Source organism: Mus pahari, chromosome X, assembly GCF_900095145.1.
Source record: "Mus pahari chromosome X, PAHARI_EIJ_v1.1, whole genome shotgun sequence".
Classification (NCBI taxonomy): Eukaryota; Metazoa; Chordata; class Mammalia; order Rodentia; family Muridae; genus Mus; species Mus pahari.
The window spans coordinates 5,314,585-5,335,203 of record NC_034613.1 but is presented as its reverse complement, the minus strand read 5'-3'; the positions used below and the strand labels follow the sequence as shown (position 1 = coordinate 5,335,203).

The window sequence follows — 20,619 nt, the reverse complement described above, 5'->3', positions numbered from 1 at the left end:
AAAACCAAAAAAAAAAAAAAAAAGACTCTACCTCTAGTCCTCTGCAAGAGCAACAACTGCTCTGAAGTGCTGGGCTACTTCACTGTGGTGTAATTAACATTCAAATCTTGCTCACTGTCCCAGCCCTCAGGATATAGATGAGACTGACCTCAAACTTGGCAAGATCCATCACCTTCAGCCTCCGTGTACCACCAGGCTCCATGCTACTTTTTATTTCATGTATATGAGTACACTGTTGCTGTCCTCAGACACACCAGAAGGGGACATCAGATCCCATTAGAGATGATTGTGAGCCACCATGTGGTTGCTGGCAATTGAACTCAGGACCTCTGGAAGAACAGTCAGTGTTCTTAAGCGCTGAGCCATCTCTCTAGCCCATTGCATCTTCTTAAAACCTTTACTTTTAATGAAATGGGGTCGGAGTTTTACTGATTTCAAATGGAATGTTTTGGTTGAAAATTGCTTCTTTACCACCCACTTAATGTCAGGAGCTTTGCAATGAATCCAGAGTTTCTCATTTTTCGTGTTTCCCTTAGTTTAAATACACTTTCACCCTTTTTCCTAAACAGCAGCCTTTTTGGAGTAATTCCCTGTTATTCACCGAAACTTGGGAACTATTCTTTGTTAGTAAAGTTTAGTGTGTGTGTGTGTGTGTGTGTGTACTTTTTAGACAGGGTTTCTCTGTGTAGCGCTGGCTGTCCTGGAACTCACTCCATAGATGAGGTTATCCTCGAACTCACAGAGATCTGCCTGCCTCTGCTGGTTGCCACCACACCCTGATTACTATTAATAAATTCTTATCCTTCTTTCAGGGCACTTATCTCCACTTCTAGAAAATAAAGGCGATTTTAAAAAATAATTTAATGGATCCTTCCCCCAGGCGTTTGATTTCTGTCGATTTCTCAATCCTTTTATTCGTGTCTAGACATTTGCAATTCTGCCTTTCCACTAATATTGTAAATTGCTAGAAGACTCAAGGTATCTTTAAAAAAAAAAAAAATCACCTTTGCACTTCTGTGTTGCCCTAAGTCCTGAGCAAGTTTTCCTTCGATGCATTTTACCTCTTTAAAAATCGCACGCATAAAGTTACACCCTTCTCCAGTCCAAGGCCTTGGACTTGACTTGAAACCCTGGTAAACTTTCAAATCCTCGCTTGTCCTGAAAGAGCAAGGCCTGGGTCGCCCTTGAATGCTAGGGACTGTGCTGCAGGCCGCACCTCCCCACCCCCACCCGACTGCATTTGAGGACAGAGGTCCAAGTTCCGGGCCACGGGGACCAAACGCTCTGTGCTCGAGCTGCCAACGTGCTGGCCGTTTCCGCAGTCGGAGAACAAGAGGTGGAATTAAAACCGGCACTGGCGACTCGGGGAGGGAAGCTCGCCAGTCGCGGCTTCCCTGAGGGTCGCAGCTCTTCTGTCGCCTGTGGGGAGAAGGTCCACCTGGCCCGCAGTGGGGACGTGGTTCCAGAGGGTGCGCAGGCGGCACGCTTCGGGAGCTCGGGGACATCGCGGGGTCCCTTCCACCAAAGCCTGTGGCTCTGTGGAGCCACCGCCGGGGGCAGCGCGGCCTGCGCGTCCCGGTCAAGATGGCGGCGGGCGCGCAGCCACGCGGGCCACTGGCGCCCGCGAGAGGTGGCTGCAGTCCCCCAGGCCGGCGCCACCGCGCGCACCGTCCCCGGGCGGGAAGCCGCACCTCCTCGGGCGGGAGCAACCCAGGGGCTCAGTTCCTCCACTTCTTCAGACGACCCCAGTGCTCAATCAACGTCACAGCAGACCACTTTCTCACACCCCCAGTCCGCCGGGGGACTCCTGTTACCAGGAGGTAGGGCCCGGACTCCAGGGACAAGGAGTGTGAGGCTGGCTTCCAGGTCCCACACGGTGGACAGAGGACCAACGGAGTCTACTGGATGCAGGCCCTCATACCCAGGCATTTCCTCCAACCTTGGAGCACGATTCCACAATATTCGTAGCCACTACGGAAAAGCCCTTTAATAAGTCGCAGAGCCCAGAGGCGCTGGAGTCACCAGGAATGTCTTGGAGAATAAATACATAGTATTATCTAGTCAAAGCTACAGAATCAGTGGGTGTCGTCCCACCCCCACCCCCCATACACATTTGCTCTGACCTCGGAGTAGAAACCTTAGGGCCAGTTTACTAGAAATGGCATTGATGAATGCAGCGCATTCCGTGCGATCGCAGGTTGGGCTCAGGTTGAGAGGTCAGGACACCCTCCCCACCCCACCACCCCCCCGCGCGCGCGCGCGAACACACACACGAAAGGCTGGTGTAGGTAGTATCACAATTGGGGGGGGGGGATACGTATCCAGAAAAGCTCCCTTATTACCTTCTGTAAATGTTGGCTGACACCTCCTACCACCTCAAGGTTCTGTCTAAAGTTCCCACGTTGCAAATCAGCTCCGGAAAAAGAGGCTGAATGTGAAGTTTGAAGGGTTTTGTTTTGACGAAGTGAAGTCGTTCTGCATAACATTTGCACTGGCTTGTTATTCTGGAGGAAAACCCTTCCTCCACCCACCTCCTCAGCAGCCACACCGACTACTCTTTCCTTCTTCTCCACCTCCCCTTTTAATTACCTCTCTCTTGCCCGGGTTTAGGCAGCCCCTCAGCACTTTGTTCAAGTGCAGCCGTAAACCCTAGGCTGAGCCTAATCCGCTGTGGTCCTGACCTTCCCACTGTGGGCCTGGAATCAGGCCGGCCCTGGGGGTCTCCTGCTTCATTAGCATCCAACTGTGCTTTCTCTCCTCTGTGCACCTGATGCTTTTCAAACATACTGTTTCACCCAAAAAGAAAACAAAATTCAAATAAATCAAACCAAAATAAACAAACAAATCGTATACAAAAACAGAAGTTCAAAACAGCCCATGAATGCAAGGGTCTGAGTTGGGTTCATTCCACCCTTGAAACCAACTATGAAAAAAAAAAATGTTTTTTGACCCAGGGTCTATGTAGTCCTTGCTGCCCTGGAACTTGCTCTGTAGACCAGACGGGCCCCACACGCAGAGATCTGTCTGCCTCTGCCTCCAGAGGGCTGGGATTAAAGTTGTACCCCACCTGGGCAGGCTCAACCATCCTATTCCTAAAGCTTTCACTGAGCCCAGCCTTTCCCACTGCCCTGGCACCCACCTAAAGTCTCTCCAGGTGCCTGGAGCACCTCACCTGCACCACCACCCCTAGTCCCTGTCCAACTCAGCCCCTCCCTGGAAGCACCTTAAACATCTAAACAGGCTGCCTGCCGAGCTGGTTTCAGTGACGACTCCCAGGAGACGGCAGCCTGGAGCTGCCGGCCCCATCTGCAGTGCAGCTGAACGAGTTAAGCTGCCCTAAGTTTGGACCGGAGAGAACCGCGGGAGCCTTGGGCAAGCCGAGCCTTGGGGGTCCCTAGTTGCAGGGTCTGAGTTCTTTCACAAGCGCTGTTTGAGAGTCCCAGAAGACTCATTCCTTGGGGGTCCCTCCTAAACCCGGCCTAGAGGAGATTAAGGATCTACTGGACCGTGAAGAGGCAAAGTTCTAAGACCTGATTGGTCCCAGGGCCTAGACCGGTCTACAATGCAGGCAGGCAAGGGAGACTCAGTTCTCTGTGTAACCCCTAGGTGAGTTTAGGTTACTCCAGACGTCACAGATAGCGACCCCCCACCCCCAGCAAGTGCCAGAACCCAGGGTCTCATAGGTTACTGCTGCCTTAGCCTCACCGACCCCGCCTGGGCCTCACAAAGGCCTTGTGGGGCCCGGGCCGACCAGAAGCGGCCACCATTCCCAGATCTTTAATTATGCTCGGAGACCCTACCCTTCCCCCACCCCATCGCCGGCTTCCAGCCCTTTAATCAATTTCACGATATTAAATATTAATTTCCCGCCAGCCACGCTTTCTCGAAGGAGGGGGAGGGGACACACAGGGCAAAGCCAAGAAAAGGATGGCTTTGCTGGGTGTGACCAGGGTAACTGGGCGTGGAGGACACGCGGGCTCCTAAGCGACCGTGCCCAGAACTCAGGAGTCACGGTGTTTGCACCCTGCAACTGGGGAACTTGGGGAGTTATGAACACTTAAGGTGCATGTCTTCAGGAGAGGCAGCCAGGTGTGCAGAGTTCGGGTCTGCTAGGTGACCACCTCCTGCTCTGAGGCCCCCTCCCCACCTCCAGCGGCGAGTCAGGCTCACACGGGCCTGCAGCGCGCTGCGATGATGGATCGCGCCTGGCGGGGGTGATTTGGTGTTGATCGCACATTATCACTGGCAGGTTGGACTGGTTGCTGATGGACGACTTCTAGCGGCGGCAGCAGCAGCGTCTTCAGACACCGTGCGGTGATTCGCTCGCTTTACAAGGGTCTTTCCCCCATCCCCCTCCTCACCACCTACGCACGTCGGGAGAGTACAGGAGAGTGGGGGTCTCCCCCGTTCTCAAGGCCACCCACCTCGGTCCGGGACCGGGTGTGGGCCGCAGGCCCAGAGAGGAGGGGAACTAAGAGGTCTCTCCCACTTCCTCTCATTTCTCTTTCCCTTACAGCCTGCCCACCTTCCGCTTCCCCATCGGAACACGAAGGGCCTAGGTCACTTGGCCGGTGATTTCCTCCGTGCCCAGCCCAGTCCGCGGGAGTGCAGTCTCCCTCTCCCTGCTGCCCACGACCCTCTCAGGGCTCCCTGCAGCGGAGGCGCTGGGGTGAAGCCCCCTCCTTGCTTCGTTTTCTAAAGTGCCTACAAATACAAAAGAGGTTTCGTAATGCCTTCCGTCTGCGAGAGCCGGAGGACCTTGGCTGACCTTTCGGAAACTGATTGCAACTGCCTGTTAACAGCCCGTACTGACCGCACTGAGCGGAGCAGAGGACAATCATTTAAGTGACAGACGGCGAGGTGGCCCCGGCTCAGTTGAGCGGCCTGGTTAAGCCCGCCCCTCCCCCTTCCCCAGCTACTCCCCCAGCTCCGGGTGCACTGCGGGCCGTGGCCAGCTCTCTGGAGAGCGGGGAGGGCGCACCGTGAGCGCGTGAGAGTGTGAGTGCGTGTCTGCGATTATGGGCCGAAGGGTTAACCCTTTGCAGAACGCCGCCGGGGTCCTTTGAAGCCGAGCGCTGCCGGCTTAATCTGCCATTTGCAGAAGAGGAATAAAGAGGCTGCCTTGTCCGACTACCCCTAATGGGTAAACTGTACTCTCTTAGCGTGACCCGGGCACTGTCCCCGCTGCTGCCGAGGAAAGATCTCGACCCTTGGATCTTCTGCCATGGCGCTATGTAACCTCCCTGCGCTTTCCTCTTTTTCCTCACAGAAACAAGGAACAGCGCGGGGACAGCGCAAAGCGTCCAAAGGCTTCGAGGTTCGCGATGCAGTAGACGTGGGTGTTCCTGGTGTTTTCTGTTTGGGAAACTGGAAAAAGGGGAGGTGGGCTCACAGCGGGAAGGGCAGGTGGGGGAGGGGGAGGCTGGTGACAGGGCACCTCAGGCTCCTCTCTCTCTCTCTCTCTCTCTCTCTCTCTCTCTCTCTCTCTCTCTCTGGAGAGATCGCCAGCTGCTCTCCAACAGGCAGCGCCCTGAAATCTATTTAAAGAGAGGGAAAGGGGAGGAGAACAAAGGGGGAGGAGGGGGCGGCGAGAGAGCAGGGAGGATCCGCCGCTCCGCGGGCACATCAAGCGCTCACATCTGTACACTCCGCGATCGATGGGGAGAATGGATAATATTTGTCAGCTGCAGACCTTTCTCTTCCCGGTTCCCAGGAAGGGGAGGGGGCAAGGGAGGGGGAGGGGCAGGCAGACCAGGCGAGAGAGGCCGCGTCAAGGACAGCGTGCCTCCCGCTGCAGCCGCACGGAAACCCAGTGCCCAGAAAGCCGGCAGATTTTTTTCTCTTATTATCATTATTAATTATTTTTTATTATTCCACAGCAGCCAGCGAGCGCTCAGCCGCGCCCCTCCCCCGCTCGCCTGCCGCCTCCCTTTGTTGATTTTCAGCTGCGAGCGTGGCGGGCCCGAGCCACCGCCGCCGCGGAGCAGGATTTGCTCTTGCGCCCTGGGTCGCAGCTGCGGCCCAGGAAGTCAGGGCTCCGCCCCCGCCCCCGCCCCCCGCGGCGCAGCAGATCCTGTCCACCAAACACACACACACACACACACACACACACACACACATCAGTGGCCAGCCACCAGGCTATCCGAGCAGCACTTTGCTGCGGCTCTGCGTCCCCCAAAGCCTAGGCGCTGTTTGGTTGCCTCGACCTGGAGCCAGCCTTGGGCCGCACACCGGCCTTCACCACCCCCTTCCCTGGCCGCGGCACTCTGATGCCGCCACCCTCACACATGGTCTTCATTTAGCACACTAGCTGCTCGCTTCCTCTCTGCTCTTCTCCTCGGGGCTTTTCGGAGCTAGGAGGGAGGTTTAGAGGAAGTTAGAAACCTTGCGAGCCCACGGGAAAGGGGAAACCCTCGTTCGCAGTCTGAGCTTCCGAGACGGAGGGGAGCGTCCCACTGGGGATGGGACAGAGCCTATGGTGCCCTCCCCTTCCTTGAATGTTGGGAAGGCTAAGTGAGAGGTGGCAGTCAGGAGAAAGCTGCCTGCACCCCCATTCGTCTTTTTGCCTGTTAGACCTTATATCGCTAACCTGGTGGTACCTGACTCAGCTAGGTGGAGACAGGGATTGGGTAGGGTGGAGTGGGAGTTGATGGGACAGGCAGTCAACGAATGAGACCTAAGATAGCTCAGACTGACCCAACCGTAATGGCTAGCTCAGTGAACCTTTCCCGTTCACCCCAGGTTGAAAACCTAAACCGGATGACCCACCAATTGGCCTGTGTCCACTGTGTGCGGAAGATGGAGGAGGGGAGCTGGAGAGATTCGGGGATTATTTGTATACCCTCATCCTCCTGTGATACCAAGCCAGCCAGAGGTGGCGTCCCTGACTGCTCTGCGGTCCTGGGCAGGGCAGGAAGCTGGCACGGCCGCCGGCTGGGCAGTCACCACTTGGCCTAGCAGGCTGTTCGCTGGAACTCGCGAAGCACCATCACTCTGAGTTGAGTTCCCGCGACTACGGCCTGGTCACCCTGAGCTGTTTTCCTCCCACATTGTCAGTTGGCCTCTCTAGCAAGTCTCCTGATCTTCTGCCATCTGCTTTTCCCTTCCTTGACCGATCTCTGGAACTTAGAAATGCATGCATTCAACCGCCCTGAGATTCAAAAAGTTTTGTGTTTCCCCAGGGGTTAGCAGTTTTATGCTTCCCCCGTTTCCTGGAACAAAGCAAGTATTCAGCCGGGAGGGGGGCAGGCTGAGTATCCTCTCCCAGCAGCGCCTGACGCCTGTGCAGGTTCAGAACACTCTCTTTTGAATGCAGGTGTCCTGGTGTGAGGGGGGGGAGGGCTTTCTTTCCTCGGTCTCGCCGGGGAGCCCGAGAGGACCCTTGTGTGTGGGTGAGGTTCTCACCCGGAGCTAGGAGGGCACACACTTGGCTGTTGACAGTGTGTCTGCTGCTGGAGATCACTTGCCCACACTTGACAGCGCGGGGCACCCTCAGGCTGCCAGACCCTCGGGCACTTCGCCGGAGGCTTTCACAGCACTGGGGCCAGGGTGGGCAAGAAAAAGCAAGAGGTCTCCGAATTTTGAGGTTTTGCCATTCACAGATCCCCACTACCATAACAACAGTCTGGATCCGGTAGTCTGTCAAAGGAGTTTAGGGGAGGAGCGAAGAGCTCACGGGGGGGGGGGGGATTCAAAACAGTCCTTGGGTTCCCATCAGTCTACCCCCACCCCCCCATCCCCAGTCCCGAGTGCACCCTGGACTCCACTCGCGACTCAGAGTTGCCTCTCTGGACAGCGCTCCGCAGCTCCACCTGTCTTTGCCACCCTAGGCGATAGACTTCTCACCCCAAGCAAGGAGGCAAGGAGGGAGGGCTACGATAGCTGTGACCACGAGCGCCCCGGCTTTCAGTAGTACAGCTCGGCCTTAGATCCCGCTCCAGCTCTTCCCTTCTCCCCGGCCTGTGGCCGGCTCCAGGCTCCTCCAGCGCTGCCTGAAACTTGATCCCGTGTCGGAAGGACAGTATGTAAACACCAGGCGCGCTCCGAGAACCCGCGGGAGGGGCCGAGCGAGGGCTGCCCGGGCGAGCAGCTCCGAGGCCCCGCGCCCCCTCCTGCCTGCTCGCCCCGGGCGTGATCGGCAGGGCCGCTGCCTAGCTCTCTGCCTTCCCTGTTGGCTCAGCTAATTGGAGCCGCCGCCACTGTGGCGGCCTCTTGTTGAATTTTCTAGATCGCAACCGTTCAGTCGTGGCTGCCCGCGGCTCCCTTCCCCCTCCCACAGCTGTTATCAAGGCCAGCAACTTGTTGGTGATGGGGACAGTCCCTCCACTGACCCTGGCGTCAGACTCTGCATTTACTTCAGCAGTTCCGAGAGTGGTTTTTGTCTGGTGTGGTGTGATGTGGTGTGTGTGTGTGTGTGTGTGTGTGTGTGTGTGTGTGTGTGTGAGAGAGAGAGAGAGAGAGAGAGAGAGAGAGAGAGAGAGAGAGAGAGAGTCAGTCTTGTTGGAAGTGCAAGGATTCCCGCCAGGATTCGAGGCTCCTAGTGCTAAACTAGGGAACCTCCTGGCAGAAAGCCTTTATTCTCACGGCCTTGCACCAGGAAGTAGTGGCAGCCCAGAGGGCCTCCAAGAACAACTCCACTAGCTTTGGTTCCTAACCGGAAAACATTACAACGGGGTGGGGTGGTGATGGCAGGAAAATAATTCCCGCTATCTTACCCGGTCCCTTACTCTAGCTGACACCACAATTTGGAACATGGTATGCAAGCCCCTTGAACCTCCTGCACTTTGGAGTCTAGGCCACCCAAATGCCACAAAGCTGCTTGCACTTGAAGCAGATCTAGGAAAAACCAACACTCTCTGGGTTCTGTAGATGTAGTGCTCCCAAGCTGGGTCAGCTTCAAGCCTGTGGTGCTTCGCCCTCCTCCCAGCCTCCTTTGGTCAGCCATCGATTGTCCCAGGCACCTTTGTACTGGATGCCATCTATCCATGCAGCCAGTAAACTGTAGTGGCCTATAAGAGGCTCCAAGTTTGGCCTCATGGCAGAGTGGGAGTAGAAAGCAGTTTGGTAGATTCAGGAAGAAATGACTGGTGGCAGTACAAGAACTCAGTTGTTTTTTATCCAACATGCCCATAGATTGATTGCTAGTGGATTGCACAGGCCCAAGGCCCAACCTTGTGGACAGCAGCAACCCCTAGCCAGGAAGCACATGCCTAGACTCAGGCAAACTCCCAGGGTTTGGGTGAGTGAGCCACCATTAGTGGACCTTCCACAGCCAGAGAGAGAGAGAGAGAGAAGCTGCTTTTCCTGTTTGGGTTCTGGGACGGGTGTCTGTCCCCACCCTGGCTTTGATGGCTCTCTGACAACAAAGACTGGAGACCATGGACTCATTGCCTGTCATTTCCCAACACCTCTGGTCTTCGCCTCTGACTTTCACCCAGATGACTAGAGAGGTTTTCCTGAGGTGGCTTCCCAGCCTGCTTATACTAGAGCACAGTTTCCCACTCCTTCCATATTGCTTTAAACTATGATGAGAAGGAATTTCACAGAATTAACCTGATAACTTGATGTGGGGGCTGGCACTTCGGCAGGTCAAGTTCACCTAGGGTTTTGTTGGTAATCAAGTTCTCCGGATTCTTCCAATCAGCTAAAGTTGTTGTCTCTTATTGTCCAGTTTTCTTCTATTTCTATAGTGGGGACAGGGAGAGATTTCTGAAAAATGATTACTCTCCGTTACCTCTACCTAATCTGTCTGGGAATGCCTCGTTCCCTTTTTAGGATAAAGCATATTTCTATGTTTTGATAAGGAAGAGAATAATTGATGTTCCTCTTCAGGCCTGAAACGATAATTATGTGTCCCAGGAGCTTGCTGTCTCCTGTCTGGTTAGCAGATGATGTTGTTCTCTTGGCCACTTTCCTCAAACCCCCTCCCCCTTGCCACCAACAGGCCTGAAGGTTCTGGTAGCTCAAGAAGACCCTGCAAGGGAGGCATTCATGTTTGTTTTTTTATCATACTAAGAATATCCCGAGCCAGCCATTGGAATTCCTGCTTCATCTGCCTGAAAGCTTATGCCAAGAGCTCCCCATGGGGCCTGTGGTGATGGATGTCTTGAGGCCTAGGAACTGGAGCTATCATGATGGGAAAAGTTGAGTGCCTGCATGCAAGACTCAGACCTGAGCCAAAGAAGAGCACAGACAGCAACCAAACAGCACCTGGCTGGCTGACTGCATGGAAACAACTCTCCATCCCTCCTCCATCCCGCAGCCAGGAAAGCCCACAGGCATACCATTTAGTCGGCTTTGCTTTATTTAGCTCAACTTAGGAATGGTACCCAGGAATGGTACCCTTAAGCATATCAGGAAGCTAAGATGCAGCCCTGACTCCTCACTTCTCTTGGCACCTGCCTTAGCTTGGCTGAACTTGCTGTTCCTGTCTTTTTAGAGGACTTGCTTGTTGTCTTGAATCAGGATCGCATTGTGACATCTCCCCAGGGGTCCCCAGCTATTGATTTTTAATATCCGTATTCAATATTGTGTATTAAATATTGAATCCATGCATGAGAGGATGCGATGCAAATCACCAACCGTGCCTGTGACTTTAATAGTTGTTTTATTGCCCGGAAACCACAGTTGGATGCAAGGCATCCTGCAGCCAAGGCTGGGGGTGGTGGGAGTGGTGCAGGGATGGCAGACAGAAGGGAGGGCTGAGCACAGCTGGGCCTCCCCAGGCCGACTTGAGACCTCTGGAATAGCTCCTGCTGAAGAAACAGGGAGGTGCTTTATAGTGCTTGCCTAAGGGCAGCAGACTGGGGGCCCACTCCGGGGTTCAATGGTAAGGGCTGGGACTGCTTTGTGAGACATGGACAGAGGAAGAGGTGTGGAGTCATGTCCTTCCTTCCGGGATTTCCCTAACTGGATGTCTGTTCCTAGCCAGTAACCACCCTTCCCCTCTCCACACTCACCCCAGGACAGGCACAGAGGACTACTGAACAGGAAAGCTAATGTCAGCAGGAAACCCTAGGCCTACTCCACTAGCTGAGCTAGCCTTAGTATCTATTCTGTCCACTCACCTCTCAACCTCTGGGGCAGTTTTCCTCCGCCGCCACTGTGGGGAATGGGGTCTGCACTGTCTCCCTTATAGCTGGATGGAACTGCTGGTGCAAAGGAGATAATAATATTCAGGGGAAAGCCTTTTGTCTGCAGCTGTCCCCAGGTAGGCAGGCTGAGGGATTAGTGCTGGCTTTCCCCTTCTGTTTCCCTCCTCCAGTCCCCCCCCCTTCTCGGGGGGTGTCTTCTTTCGCAGACAGAAGGCCTTGTCCTCCACTCCTCAGAGGCCTCCACTTGGCCACCCAGGCTCTGTGACACCCATTTTCTCCACTGGGCTAGACAGTCAGGTTTTGAGGGGACCACCTGCAGGGAGACAGAAAGGGCCAGAAGGGGTAGGTGGTTATCCCAGAGTGTGGGTACAGGGTGTGTGTATGTGCAAAGCCAGCAGCAGTGGCGAAGCCCTTGGTTTCATTTGAGGCAAGAGAGACTGTTTGGCAGCGGAGACCAGTGCAGCAGAACTGGTGGTAGGTAGCTAGAGGGGAGCAGAGCTTGCAAGGTACTGATTGGCCCAGCGTGACAATCTGCTTGTGACCAGACAGTCTTGGTACCCACTCCGGGTCTTTTTAGTGCTAGTGGTTGAGGGAAGCCCAGTTTGGTTCCTAATTGCTGAAAAGCCAGAGCGGGTAGTGTGCTATAATGGTACCGCCATAGGGAAGCCCAAATGGAAACTCAGTGGACCATGGCACTCCGGAGACCACTCTCCACCTATAAGCCTGTTATCTTTGCCCCAAGCTCGGAGAAAGGTGGATGCCAGAGTGGCCTGGATCCATGAAGACTGCCCCAGGGACTCCCTCTTCTGCTGGGAAGTACCACACACCTGACTCACCCGGCACCGACAGAGACCAACTCTGGCAGCAGGGCCCGCCAAGAGTCGGGGTGCACGTTCCTCACTAGGCACATGAATGGAGATGTGCCAGGCAGGGCCTGGCTGCGCACGCCTCCACGCTGGGGCTCAGGCGGCGGCTGCAGCCTGTGTTTCCGGGTCTGCGGCTGAGCCTTCCTGGCGTTCTCCTCTGGCTTTGTCTCACTGCCAGCTTCTCGCTTGTCCTCGCCAGTCTCCTGGGTCCATGGGTCGCGCTTTGCCCCCCCAGAGTGCGCCTTTGCGCACGTGTAGCTCCCTTTCCGAAACCTAGCCTCTTGCTAGGTTACTGGGCACTGCCTTAGGGTCGCTGTGTGTGTCCACTTCTAGAAGGTTCCCCAGTCTTTAGAAAAATCATTCTCAGGACTACGAAACAGGAGCCTCAGAGGGTTTGGGTTTGCTTTGCTCCGATCCAGGCCGAAACTGGCAAGGGGCTTTTATTAGCCCTCCTACTGCAGAGTCGAGGGGGACACACTTCTGCGGCTGACCTCGCCGTTTGTGGCCCTCTCCCCACACTCTGGAGACTGTTAGTCTCCCTGAAGAATTTGGGCACGCTGTCCTGCTGGCCGGACTTGTAGGCTGGGGTCCGAGTACCCAGAGTGCACGCGCACGTGCCAAAGGCAGGGACCCGCGGTGGATCAGCGGGCTGGGAGTGACTGGGCTGAAAGCCAGCGAGCACCTGGAAACACCCTAGGCCTCAGGGCAGGTGACACCCTTCGGAACCCCGACTCCCTCCTCCCCCCTCCGCCCCCCTTCCCCGGCCCGCATGCGGTCGGCCTCTGCGGCGGAAACACGGTCCAACTCCTTGAAAGTAAACTTGCCGCGAGCTGCCAGGGCCGGGAGAGAGGGAGCGAGCCGGCGGGGGTGTCTGCGTCGGGGAGGCCGGGGAGGCTAGTGTCAAGTTTCAGCCCCTAATGACAATCGATGGCGAGGTGCCAAGGCCCTGGGAAACGGCTGGAAGGGGAGCGGGGGGGGGGGGGGGGGGGGGGGGGGCGGGTTGAGTGAAAGGACCACGCCACAGGGCCCAACTTGCGAACCTCCGAGACGCGAGGCGCCCACAAGGGCTGAGGGAGGCGGCGGGGCGGGGGCGGGGGCGGGGGCGGCGGACGGGGAGGGGCGCTCGAGGAGCCGCGGGAGAGGAGCGGAGCGCAAGCATCTTCCGCAATCCATTCATGCACTGAAGCGCGTGCAGAGCTGCTGCTCGCTGCCATTGTTACTCGCGGGCGGTGTGGGAGCAGAGCCTCCACTCTGGCGAGAGATAAATGGCCTCTGACAGCCCCTCCTCGCCAAGAGAGCTCCTCGGATTTCACCGCGCGGCGGCTCTCAGGTCTGTGCCTTGCTCGCTTCCCGGTGAGAACCTTTAAATCAGCCTCCCGCCCTCCCTTCTCCCGGACTCTGTCCCCCGCCCTCTCCGGCCGGGCCAGGGCCCCCGGGGGCGCTGCGCACAGGCACAGGTCGCCTCCCCAATCGGGAGTTACGAAGTGGGGGCGCCGAAGGGACCCGGGGGCCGCGGGTGGGGAGAAGCAGCTAGCGCCCCCCACCCGGGCTCCGTTCCTCCGCCCGAACGCCCCGCCTCCGCGCCCACAAGATGGATCAGGCTACCGTGCGGAGAGCGGGCTGTAAATATTTTAAAAGTCTCTCGCGCGCCGGCGGTAATGGCTTTCGCAGTTGGAATGTGTGCTAGGGAAAGAGGAAGGGCGACGTTTGTGCTGTGTTGCGGGTTGGGGGAATTGTTTCTATACCCTCTCCCTAGGTTCGGGGTGGGCTGTACCGCCAGGATCCCGGGTTTCCCGCCCCGCCGCGTCCCGTGATAGCATCAAGAACACCAGTCGTTAGGGAACTTGAGTCTATAGCAGGGCGACAAAAGGCCCAGTCGAGGTGACTCCAGAGCCACTTTCTTCTTCGAGGGAGGTCTCTCAAGGTCTTGGGTCTGAGACTGGTCCAAAACCTCTGGTCCAGGTCCGCTTCTCACCGGTGATCCGGGGAGGGCGGGAAACGCACAAATAAAAGCCCCTCGAGTTTGCGTGGCCACTAAAAGCTGGGGCTTGGGTTTCTGCAGCGGGGACAGGTCCCATTTGCGTCTTTGGTCCCTTTCTCAACTCCCCTGTAAAGCCTCCATCCGCTCAAAAGGCGCCATCCGCTTTGCATTTAAATCTGAACGTAGCTTTGTGGCTACTTGGGTTCGAAACCTGGGTAGGGGAGCAGGGAAAGGTCTTGGCGCAGAGAGGTTAATGCCCAGGCTTGGTGGCAGTCATGTGTGGGCACTCTTCTGCTTCCTTGGTTAGCGTAGGCTTGGAATCTATAAGGCTGAGCCCAGCCGGATAGGAGAGGGTGGGGGAAGGGATCCAGTCTTCTCTGTCGGGAGAGATTTAATGGGTCCACCACAGGGCGTGTGTGAGGTGAGGTGGTCTCCTTTGCCAGCAGCAGCTTCCTGGCAGGGCAGGGGCGCCGAGGTGCTTGGAGCTGGGGCAGGCCAGGTACACCAGGTTCTCGTAGAGGGTTCCCGTGCGTGGGCCTAGGCTAGTACTGCTCATCTGTATCCTCCACCTGGCCCTCTCCCCGACCCGCCAGAGAGTGGGTGCGGGAGGCCTTTCGGGGCGCGCCAAGGCTGCCCTAAACGGTCCAGTGCATGGAGCTCTTGGCTCTGGCAGTTCCTCTTCCAAGGGCTTGTGTTGCGCCCTTCTCGCTTGTTTGTCTCGTGTGAGCCTCGTAAACCGCCCTGATTTATTACCCAGACTAAATGCTTAATTTGTGAATATGAAACAGATTAAAAAGGGCGGGGGTAGGGGGCTTGAGGTCGGCATATTTTAGCAATCAGACCAAAGCAGCCTGGCAGATGTTTCAAATTTGTCGACATTTTCAGGCTCATGTGGAAAGCCAGTCAGAATGGTCAAGAGATCCCTTTTCCTTCCTCCAACCTGAGAACTTGGCAGTGATCAACAGGAGGTGATTAGTAGCTACACACACAAAAAGACACCAGCAGTCAAAGAGTTAACAGAGGCTGAGCTCTTCACCTCCAGGATCCGGGTGGAGGGGATGGGGGCCTAGGGTCACAAAGGCAACCTGATCACAAAGCCTGGAGGGGCCTAGCTAAAAAGGCCCAAGTCTTAGAAGGTAACTCTGAAGAACAAAGTCGAGGGTCCATTAAAAGTTAATTCAGTAAATAAACTTCAGTGGCGATAAAACAAATAAGAAAGATGGCAACTCCAACTTAAACTAACCAACAGATAATAGAAAGGAGTGGCTTTGATGTGGCCTAACCATGTGCTTTCCCTTTAAGCAGGTCCCCACAGTAAGCAGCCCAAGATGGGCCTCTGTGGAGCACCCTCGCTTTGAAAAGACCCCATGTGTACAGGCAGTGCTTTTTGGCGTTTGTCATTTGGGAGCAACTTCACACATCAAAGGCGACCACAGTGTTCTTTTCTGCTCCCTGGTTCCACTCGCCCAGTGAAGCAGATACAATTTCTATAAATTGGCCTTCTCCTCTGGGTTTTGATTGATCATCACCATATGAGATTATTGAAAGTCTAATGTCTTATTTCACTTTCTCTAAGGGGTGAGGAGGGGAACTGGTTATTGGAAGTCGGGCCACGTGAAGACTCCCGTGTTGTGCAATAGTAATTTCCATTAGCCTGGATTTATCAACCTCCTGAAACTCCCATGCGTTTCCTGTGGGTGCCTCATTTCACCTCCCATCCCCCTCCAGGTCTGTGCTTCTGTGACTGTTCACAGGTATAGTCCACACTAGAGCCTTCCTATTGGGACGGAGAAAATGGATGTTGACTACACGGAAAGGAACAAAAATGTATTTTTAGCATATTTATTCCAATGCCCCAAATCCCTTCTTTGGCCTTTGTTTTCCACTCCAAACTTTTTTGTCCCCCTTTCGCCTGGATGCGATCTTTCATTTATTTAAAGTTGATTATGGCGCCTCTGTCTTGTCCTGCGCCAGACAAAAGCTTAGAGAAAGTCAAAGACCGTGTTAATTATATGTTTCTTGTAAACTGACTTTTCATTTCCCCCTAACACATTTAGCTGGCTTGGTGTTTAGTTTAACACTCAATTGCTGCAAATATGGTGCTTAAAATGCTGTCTTTATTAAAACAAATAAATGAATTCAAAGACCTTTCTAATTTCAACTCGCGTGGGCTAGAAACAGAAGAGAAAAAAGGGTAGGAAAGAGCATGGGCTAGGGAAAGGTAGCAAGGAGACTAGAGAAAAGGTACACACACACACATGCACACACACACACACACATGCACACACATGTGCACACACAAGCAATCAAGCATGTGCACACACACGCGTGCAAGCGCGTGCAAGCGCGCGCGCGCGCGCGCGCGCGCGCGCGCACACACACACACACACACACACAGGCTGCATTCCTTCTGCCATCCCTCCCTGCAGCCATGTTAAACTGGTCCATACAATTGTCCCTGGCTTCGCCCTGCAGCTTGCCAGCCTGCCAGGATTTTCCATCACTTGGTGCCTAAGGCAATCATTAGCTCAGAATGGACAGCCCTCTACCTGCTGGCCGCCAGTCACTTATCAGCCAGGGGTAGGCTGGCTACATCAAGCATGGGTCCCATTTGTTCAGCCTGAGAGGGGTCCTTGGTATTTGCCCCTAGGTGAGTTGGTACCTAATTAAACTCTACCCAGGGCAGCTTACACTAAATATACGCCAGGTTGAGAGGAGGCTGGGAGGAAAAGGCAGTCATTACTTAAGCAGGGAAAGTGACTTTTCTGAGAGCAGGAAGAAAGGGAGCCTTCTGATCACTTTGTTTACCCTAAGCAGAGCTTCAGATACCACAGCAATGGCCACAAGGAAATAAGGGGAAATGGGAACTAAGGGGAAAATCCAGAGACCACAGGCCCCCTAAACCCAGGCCTTGTCATCATCTGGAAGCAAGAGGGAGGTTTATTGAGCTCTAGACAACACTGGCTGCAGGGGTTGGGGAGGGGGTGCGGGGGTCAGAGGAGATCCAAGTGCCCTTTGTGGCTTTGGAGTCATTGCTCATGTGCTACAGGCCTGTGTGTGTACTCGGGAGCCGGAACTGTATAAATGGCCGCAGAGACAGAAAGGAACAGATGTGTCAAAGAATCCAGTGAGACTGAGTGTGTATGGTAAAGTTACCCTGACCAGGCACCTTAGAACATGAGAATGATCAGCTGAAGCCTAGGCCTAGGTAGCAGGATCCTGATGATCAGAACTAGGGGTAAAGTGCTAGTTTGCAAACAAAGGTGGTGGTTGTGGATCTAGAAAGACCTTGGGGTCTTTAAGCCCTCATGAACTCAGAGGGTGAAAACATTTGATCAACGGGACAAAAAGTGAAAGCAAGTACAAAGCACAGGTAACCAGAGTTAGAGCACTTCTGGTTGGAGAAAGAGTTTCTTTCTGGCTCACTCTTTTAACCAGTTAGCATTTATTAAGCACTTGCTTTCCGCAAAGCAATATGCTGGACATCTGGGGCCACAAGTGCTAGACTCCTCAAATGACCCAGCAGGGGCGACTCCTTCCTTTTATGTGCAAAATAACAAGGACTTAAAGGACTGTGGGTGAGCTACGGAGGATGTGGAGAAGGAAATCAGCCACGCCCTGAGCGTCACTGTTACCCTGCGCCTGCGCCTGCAGCTGGATTGCAGGAGGGAGATGAGGCTACTACCATCCTCTTAGGGCCAGGAACCTCTCTACTTCCAACCTAAACCGGGACCAAGCTCCAGGGCCTTCCAGATTGTTCTGTCTGGATGGTGGCAAAGGTCACATGGGTCCTTTACTTCCCCCTTCCTTGGAAAGCCTGGCTAACTTTATTTCCCCTGGGGGCCAGGCCAGAGAGATTTTGATGCAAATCAAGAAGGCAGCTTTTCATGTCAGGACTAGCCTGAACTGCTGCCCCGACCGAGAGAAAAGGGAAGCTTGCACTGCCCCCCCACCCCCAGCTTGCGCGGGCTCTCTCTCTCTCCCTCTCCCTCCCTTCTCCCTTCTCCTTCTCCTCAACCCCCACCCCCACCCCCGAGCTCTTTCTGGAACTCGATAAGGGAATACTGCCTCCCTGAACAAAACAAACTTGGGAATCTCCAAGCAGAGAATTTGAACTGGCTTTAATACATCCCCCTTCCCTGGACATACTCCCTCTGTGCCCCTAGATTCTACTTGCCCCTTGGGGTGTTTCAGTGTCATCACAGGTGCCCTCCTTCGAGCCGTCTGGCCTGGGCCCAGCCTTTTTGCTCTTGGTTTCCCTAAGCACTGGCGAAACACGCTGGAACCTTCAAAGCACATTCCTAAACACTACCGGGGAACTGTGGGGAAGTGCAAACAAAGAGGCTGGGAGTACTCAGGCAGTTAGCGTACTGAGTCTGTGGGCCAACAGGGCTGGCCCAAGTTCAGTCAGACTCCCTGGCTCTGGGCCAGCTAGAGCTGGCAGTGCGCCCTCTCCAGCCCACTACTCAGACCTCCTTGCCCCCAAATTTGGGCACCCCCCTCCCCAGCCAGCTTAAGTCTCAGACAGCTCTCCTGCCCCTCGGCAGTCCTCTGAGAACAGTACTTCCTCATTCTGGTTTAGGTGGGTAGTTCAGGCTTCCGTGCGCGAGCTCTCCAAGAGTGAGGAAATTGTCAAAGAGCAGGATCCCTTCCCTTCTTTCGAGTGGCCCCAGGACTGCGGTTCCCTGCCTGGTAGCTCCGGGATTTGAATAGTGGTGAACACTTGGTAACTTCGATCCTCTGCTGAATGAAAGTCCGATCTTACCGAACTCGAGCAGACGTTCCCTATAAATACAAATAGGAGGTGGGGGGATGGGTGTCAAATCACGTGCTTCTTCATGGGTGGTGAGCAGAGTCATTCGCTCACTAACCTTTAGCTTAAGTCTCTGGTCTGTTTAATACTACTGATGGCTCTTGCAAGGGAGTGGGAGTAACACCCCAGGTTTCCAGGAATCTGCTTCCTTTCACACAAAAACTGGGAGAAAGTCTTTGTTGGGGGGGGGCGGGGGCGGCGGTTCTTAGCACTTAGCCTAACCTGCCTTAGATATTAGAATTAGATATGTAACCCAGGGTATTGTTGAACTCCTGCATAGGGCTTCTGCGTCCTGGGGTTACAGGTGTATGCATGTCACCATGACCCGCTCATGTGTATGTTTTGAAACAGGGTCTTGTGCTGCCCAGAGCTCAGGGGAGGGAACATGGCTCCCTCAGTCCTCCTAACTCAGCTTGTTGAGTAACTGGGACTGCAGGCTTATGCCACTACAACTACATAGGACTTTTTTTTTTTTTTTCTCATTTTCCTTATGCCATCGAGTACTGGGGGATTGAACTCAGAGTTTTATATATGCTAAGTAAATTCCTTAGCACTGAGCTGTAGCCTTAGTCATTTTAAAAGTTCTTTCTTTTGAGACAGAGTCTCTGCATTGCCTAGGCTGGCTTTGAACTCAAAATCTTCCTGCCTCAGCCATCTAAGTCAAAGGTGCAAGGCGACACACTCAGTTTATAGGTACTACAGATCTAAACTCAGACCCTTGTGCTGTAAAACACTGAACCCTTTCTCAGCCCTAAGAATTGGGTCGGTTTTGAGACAGAATTTCTCTGTGTAACCCTGGCTGTACTAGAACTTGATCTGTAGTCCAGGCTGGCCTTGAACTCACAGAGATCCGCCTGTTCCTGCCTCCTGAGTGCTGGGATTAAAGGCATGTGCCGTTACTGCTCAACCAAGACTGTATTTTTTAAGCCATAATTCAATGGTGTGTTTTTACCGATGCTCCACTTAAATAAAAACACCTTCTGCCCAGTCTTCTAAATGGGAACTTGAGGGCTGGTGTCTTGTGTTTTCTTCCCCAAGACTCCGCCTAGACAACTAGATCATATTAATTGAAAATGATAGGGGGGTAACACCTGCACATGTCCAAAAGATTTCATTGTTTTCAGATAGGGTCTCATGATGCTGAAGTTGGCTTTGAACTCCTGATCCTTCTGCCTCTACCCACTGAATGCTGGGATTACAGATGTGTGCCAGCGTAGCACATGGCAAAAAAAAAAAAAAAAAAAAAAAAAATTCTAAGGCTATCAAAGTGTGTTGAGGGAGAACTGTGACTCTCTCATCCATCTCTGCCTCTCCCCAGGATCACTGCTCCCAGTTTCCTGCCCACAACTGTCAACGTAGGTAAAAAGAATAAATAAATAAATAAATAAACAAACAAATAAAAATTCTTTCCAAAAGAGAAGGTTGGAAAAGAGAGGGTTGGAAAAACTAGTTTTACCTTGAAGAAGCCCAAACCCGAAGAAAAATCAAAAGACCCACTGGTCTTCATGCGCATCTGTATCAGAAGGCACATTTTCAAAAGCACAATGTTTATTTAACACTCCTATCACAAGGGATTCGGAAATCTTTCAGAGGTCGGAATCAGTTTTAACTTCATCTTAAACTGTTACAGAGTAATACATTCCCCACATAGATTGTAGCAATTTCTTATCCCCCCCCCCTTCTAGAGCACAGTATGGTGGGTAGCTCATGCCTACAACCCCAGCATTCTCTAAGCTAAGACAGGAGGATCACTTCAGTCTGAGACTTTGTCTCAACATCACCACCACTACCACCCAAAACCATAGGCATAGTGATACATACTAACAACCCAGGACTTGGAAGCTAGAGTCCATAGGCATAGTGATA

The 20,619-nt window shown here is 53.9% G+C and overlaps 1 protein-coding gene across 4 annotated transcripts in view; it reads left to right on the top strand.

The window, feature by feature from the left end:
* Positions 1-20,619, top strand: part of Bcor (BCL6 corepressor) — a 122,935-nt gene that overhangs the window by 18,745 nt on the left and 83,571 nt on the right. Inside the window, exon 1 of one of the 4 annotated variants that reach the window (XM_029534017.1) lies at positions 13,150-13,289. The exons of the other annotated variants lie outside the window; for them this stretch is intronic. The gene's annotated coding sequence lies outside the window, so the exon portion shown is untranslated. Of the gene's footprint in view, positions 1-13,149; positions 13,290-20,619 lie in introns of those variants that run through there. 4 annotated transcript variants of the gene reach the window in all.